This window comes from Onychostoma macrolepis, chromosome 21 (assembly GCF_012432095.1).
Source record: "Onychostoma macrolepis isolate SWU-2019 chromosome 21, ASM1243209v1, whole genome shotgun sequence".
In the NCBI taxonomy this organism is placed as follows: domain Eukaryota; kingdom Metazoa; phylum Chordata; class Actinopteri; order Cypriniformes; family Cyprinidae; genus Onychostoma; species Onychostoma macrolepis.
In genome coordinates, this window is record NC_081175.1 from 13,576,803 (window position 1) to 13,583,339 (window position 6,537).

The window sequence follows — 6,537 nt, forward strand, 5'->3', positions numbered from 1 at the left end:
AACCCGATGAGCCTCCTCCTCCAGAAATCCTAGACCAACCATCGGTCTACCAGGTCAAAAACATCATGGACTCGCGGCGGCGGGGTGGTCGGTTCGAGTACCTGGTCGACTGGGAGGGATATGGGCCGGAGGAGTGTTCCTGGGTGGTTCAGGACGATATCCTGGTTCCCAGATGCACCCAGAGGCCATGGTTGCCCCTGCCGCCGCTTGAGGGCGTCAAGAGCTGCCCCTGGGGGAGGGGGTAATGTCAGGGATGTGACGTTGTCACAGCCTCCTCCATCACCACAGTCATCATCCATCACTTACACCAGATTGCACTCACCTGTTTTCTGATCACCTGCACCTGGGTTTTGATCTCCTGCACCTGCCGATCTCCAATCAAGACACACTCAAGAGCATGCTGCACTCAGTCATTCACTGTCCGGTCTACCGTTCACTACCCCGAACTGTACCTGACTCCCTTGTGCTACTAACCTGTTTGTACTTACCTTCCAGTCTCCAGTTGATATCATTCACTCACCTGCCATTGCTCTTCTCTATCATCCATCTTCCACTGTTCAATAAACCAGTTTGTGAATCACTTACCTGTTTGTGTCTGGCCCGTTTGTGACAGATGTCATGTCCAACGTCAGCCTGACATTATATTGACATCCTGTGCCTGCTGGGATATTTCTCCATATCTGTTATGATGAAGAAACAAACTCATCTATATCTTAGATGGCTTGAGGGTGAGTACATTTTCAGAAAATTTCATTTTTGGGTGAAGTATTCCTTCAAGGAAACAAAATTAAAGTGGCATGAAATTTAAGGATCTTCAAAATGCTGTACATGTTTTTAATAATATATTCACGTTTAAGCAAGCATTACCTACAAATGATATTTATGTAGACATTATTGAATATTAATTTATAATTACTTTTGTTTTTAATTATTAAAATATTAATTATATTTCATTTTAATTAAAAAATGTATTTTTTTTATATATCATTGAAGTGAAATATATACAGTGGATACGGAAGGTATTCAGACCCCCTTAAATTTTTCACTCTTTGTTATATTGCAGCCATTTGCTAAAATCATTTGTTAATTTTTTTTCCCTCATTAATGTACACACAGCACCCCATATTGACAGAAAAACACAGAATTGTTGACATTTTTGCAGATTTATTAAAAAAGAAAAACTGAAATATCACATGGTCCTAAGTATTCAGACCCTTTGCTCAGTATTTAGTAGAAGCACCCTTTTGATCTAATACAGCCATGAGTCTTTTTGGGAAAGATGCAACAAGTTTTTCACACCTGGATTTGGGGATCCTCTGCCATTCCTCCTTGCAGATCCTCTCCAGTTCTGTCAGGTTGGATGGTAAACGTTGGTGGACAGCCATTTTTTGGTCTCTCCAGAGATGCTCAATTGGGTTTAAGTCAGGGCTCTGGCTGGGCCATTCAAGAACAGTCACGGAGTTGTTGTGAAGCCACTGCTTCGTTATTTTAGCTGTGTGCTTAGGGTCATTGTCTTGTTGGAAGGTAAACCTTCCGCCCAGTCTGAGGTCCTGAGCACTTTGGAGAAGGTTTTCGTCCAGAATATCCCTGTACTTGGCCACATTCATCTTTCCCTCGATTGCAACCAGTCGTCCTGTCCCCGCAGCTGAAAAACACCCCCACAGCATGATGCTGCCACCACCATGCTTCACTGTTGGGACTGTATTGGACAGGTGATGAGCAGTGCCTGGTTTTCTCCACACATACTGCTTAGAATTAAGGCCAAAAAGTTCTATCTTGGTCTCATCAGACCGGAGATTCTTATTCAGGAGTTTTTTAGCAAACTCCATGCGGGCTTTCATGTGTCTTGCACTGAGGAGAGGCTTCTGTCGGGACACTCTGCCATAAAGCCCCGACTGGTGGAGGGCTGCAGTGATGGTTGACTTTCTACAACTTTCTCCCATCTCCCGACTGCATCTCTGGAGCTCAGCCACAGTGATCTTTGGGTTCTTCTTTACCTCTCTCACCAAGGCTCTTCTCCCCCGATAGCTCAGTTTGGTCGGATGGCCAGCTCTAGGAAGGGTTCTGGTCATCCCAAACGTCTTCCATTTAAGGATTATGGAGGCCACTGTGCTCTTAGGAACCTAATTTTTTTGTAACCTTGGCCAGATCTGTGCCTTGCCACAATTCTGTCTCTGAGCTCTTCAGGCAGTTCCTTTGACCTCATTTGCTCTGACATGCACTATGAGCTGTAAGGTCTTATATAGACAGGTGTGAGGCTTTCCTAATCAAGTCCAATCAGTATAATCAAACACAGCTGGACTCAAATGAAGGTGTAGAACCATCTCAAGGATGATCAGAAGAAATGGACAGCACCTGAGTTAAATATGAGTGTCACAGCAAAGGGTCTGAATACTTAGGACCATGTGACATTTCAGTTTTTCTTTTTTAATAAATCTGCAAAAATGTCAACAATTCTGTGTTTTTCTGTCAATATGGTGTGCTGTGTGTACATTAATGAGGGAAATGATTTTAGCAAATGGCTGCAATATAACAAAGGGTGAAAAATTTAAGGGGGTCTGAATATTTCTGTACCCACTGTATATATTATTATTATTATTATTATTTTTTTTTTGAGTATGGGTCAAACTATTAACATATATTTAATATCAATAATTATTATTTTGATAATACATGTTAATATACAGGTGCATCTCAAAAAATTTGAATATCGCGAAAAAAAAAAAAAAAACTGTAACTTGTTTCAAAAAGCGAAACTTTACATATATTATAGATTCATTACATGTAAAGTAAAACACTTCAAACGTTTTTTTTGTTTTAATTTTGATGATTAGAGCTTACAGCTTATGAAAGTCAAAAATCATCTCAAAGTATTAGAATATTTAAATTTGCGTTTCATTAAATGGCCATCCCTATAGTATAAATTCCGGGTATCTCTTGTTCTTTGAAACCACAACAATGGGGAAGACTGCTGACTTGTCAATGTTCCAGAAGACAATCATTGACACCCTCCACAAAGAGTGTAAGTGACAGAAGGTCATTACTGAAAGGGCTGGCTGTTTACAGATTGCTGTATCAAAGCATATTAAATGCAAAGTTGACTGCATTGGGTAAGAAAAGGTGCACAAGCAACAGAGATGACCGCAAGCTTGAGAATACTGTGACACTTGGGAGAGCTTCACAAGGAGTGGACTGAAGCTGGAGTCAGTGCATCAAGAGTCACCACGCTCCGACGTCTTCAGGAAAAGGGCTACCAAGCCACTTCTGAAACAGCCCAGGTAAGATGCTTCTGATGTGGTTTCTAAGGAGGAAAAGAACTGGACTGTTGCTCAGTGGTCCAAAGTCCTCTTTTCAGATAAAAGTAAATTTTGCATTTCATTTGGAAATCAAGGTCTGGAGGAAGACTGGAGATGCACAGAATCCAAGCTGCTTGAAGTCCAGTGTGAAGTTTCTGAAGTCAGTGATGATTTGGGGTGCCGTGACGTCTGCTGGTGTTGGTCCATTGTGTTTTATCAAGTCCAAAGTCAATGCAGCCGTCTACCAGGAGATTTTGGAGCACTTTATGCTTCCATCTGCTGACAAGCTTTATGGAGATGCTGATTTCCTTTTCCAGCAGGACTTTAGCACCTGCCCACACTGCCAAAACCACTTCCAAGTGGTTTGCTGACGATGATATTACTGTGCTTGATTGGCCAGCCAACATGCCTGACCTGAACCCCATATGGAATCTATGGGATATTTTCAAGAGAAAGATGAGAAACAGTCGATCCAACAATACAGACGAGCTGAAGGCTCAATAGTGCCTCAGCAGTGCCACAGGCTGATAGGATAGTGCTGATAGTGCCAAAGGAGCCCTGACCAAGTATTGAGTGCATAAATGAACATACTTTAAAGAACTTGAACTTTTCTGTTTTGCAAATCCTTTTTTTGATTGATCTTAGGAAATATTCTAATATTTTGAGATACTGGATTTTTGACTTTCATAAGCTGTGAGCTCTAGTTATCAAAATTAAAACAAAATTAAAAAAACTTTTGAAATGTTTTACTTTACATGTAATGAATCTAGAATATATGAAAGTTTCAGTTTTTGAAAAGTTATAGAAAAAAATGTTCACGATATTCTATCTTTTTTTTAGATGTATTTTAAATTTTTACTTTTTTCAATTTGAAAGTTTTTAATATTTTTTTTATATATCAGAAATATAGAATTGCTTTGGTCTGATCTCTTTCTAATGTACCCTATGAAGACAGTGGTAATGATTTCAAGAACTTGGTCATTGCTTTCTGGAGTAAGTATAGGTATTAATGAATAAAATGTCTATTAATATATTTGAATAATAATTATATGTATTATATACATTTATATTTGTATTACTTTAAAATATATATATTTTTTATATTGTAAAAATATTGAAACGTGAGTAAGATATGTTTTAATATTACGTTTTAAAATATTCACAGCCATATCACCCTGCAGCCTAAGACTGGTTGCCCACTGAAGCTAAGCAGGGTTGAGCCTGGTCAGTACCTGGATGGGTGACCTCCTGGGAAAACTAGGTTGCTGCTGGAAGAGGTGTTAGTGGGGCCAGCAGGGGGCGCTCACCCTGTGGTCTGTGTGGGCCCAGTATAGTGACAGGGACACTATAGCCCCTTTCGCACCGCTTTAGTTCCAGAACTAAAAGTACAGTACTAAAGTACTGGGACGATTTTGCGTGAACTATTTCCCAGTACCATTTAAAGGGTTGCATTCGCACCGACAGTGGGTACTAAGAAGTGACGTAAGCCGGTCGACAGCGACGTCATTTGTGCGCGGCGTTCAACAACGAAAACAAAGAACAACGTTAACAACAGGAGGATGGAGGGCGCTGTGATCGGAGCTGTGTTGTTGTTGTGTCTTGCGGGGTTCACAATAATGGACATGGAATGTCGACGTAACTTATACGTCAAGCAATTGAAAGATCGGAAAGGAGTTCAAAATGTTCAAAAGTGCCTGTACTTCAGCGTCCGTCCATCTATCGCTGTTCTCCATTCTTGCGAAATATAAGTTGATGCGATGTTTACACAGTATGTGTTTACACAGTATGTGTTTACACAGCGTTTTAAATCATGGCGGGTGAGGCGTTTTCGTACGCGTTTAGCCAATCAGCGTACACTTACGTCACGATAGTTCCTATGGAACTGTTTTAGACCCTACTCTGAAGTAGGAGCTAATTAGTTCCTCCAAACGGAGTTCCGGGAACTAAAACAGTTCCTAGTTCCCGCGGTGCGAACACGCCAAAAAGTGGGTAGTTCCACAATTAGTTCGGGTACTATGAAAAGGTTCCTGTGGTGAGAAAGGGCCTTATAATGCCCCAGTATAGTGACCGGGACACTATACTGTAAAAAGCACCGTCTCTCAGATGAGATATTAAACCGAGGTCCTGACTCTCTGTGGTCATTAAAAATCCCATGGCACTTCTCGTAAAGAGTAGGGGTGTAACCCCAGTGTCCTGGCCAAATTCCCTCCACTGGCCCGTGTCAATCATGGCCTCCTAATAATCCCCATCCACTGAATTGGCTCTATCGCTTCTCCTACAAACCTGTAGCTGGTGTGTGGTGAGCGCACTGGCGCCGTTGTCCTGTGGCTGCCGTCGCATCATCCAAGTGGATGCAGCACACTGGTGGTGGTTGAGGAGAGACCCCCCAACATGATTGTAAAGCGCTTTGGGTGTACAGCAATACAAAATAAAGCGCTATATAAATGCATCATTTATTCATTTTCTTCAAAATGCTGTCTAAGTTTTTAATAATGTATTCATTTTTAAGCAGGAATTACCTAGAAAGGAAATTTATGGAGACATTAGAGAGTATTAATACATTCTAATTACTTTTGTTTTTAATGGTTAAAATATGAATTTATAGAGATATATTATTTATATTAAAATATAGAGATATAATATTTATAGCAAAAATAAAGTCTGTTTCATCAATTTCAGTGGCTGATTTCATCAATTGAGAATAAAGAGTAATTAGTCAAAAAGTAATTATTTAATTATGTGCTTTAATGTTTTCATTTAGAATAAATTTGGACAACTTCCTATTGTGTGGAATATCTTTTACTAATTCTACTTTCTTTCATTCATTCCAATTTAAGTTCCAATAATAACAATCCTCCCAAACTTTCCAATCAAAAACTGTATCAACTTTCATCTCTGTGATATTATAATGGATAACATAAGAAAGAAAAAATGACAGCACCAGGCCCTTTTAATGGAGTTCTTCTCATTGAAGGTCATGTTCTCTGAAGTAGGCGTGGAGAGCTGCACCAGTCACTGCACTTTCCATATAGAAATGAGTGACAGATCTCTATATCTGATTGCATGCTGCACCTGGGAAAGAGCGCTTCAAATTACCACCTGCACTTCTGTCACCCAGCGAAACAATTGAAAGCGAAAGCCCCGTCCACCCACTGTTTGGCTGTTTTAGCTGCATAACTAAAGCACAGACCATTGAACTGAGTTTTAATGCATGGTTTCATAGACAGTGAGTGAGTAAACT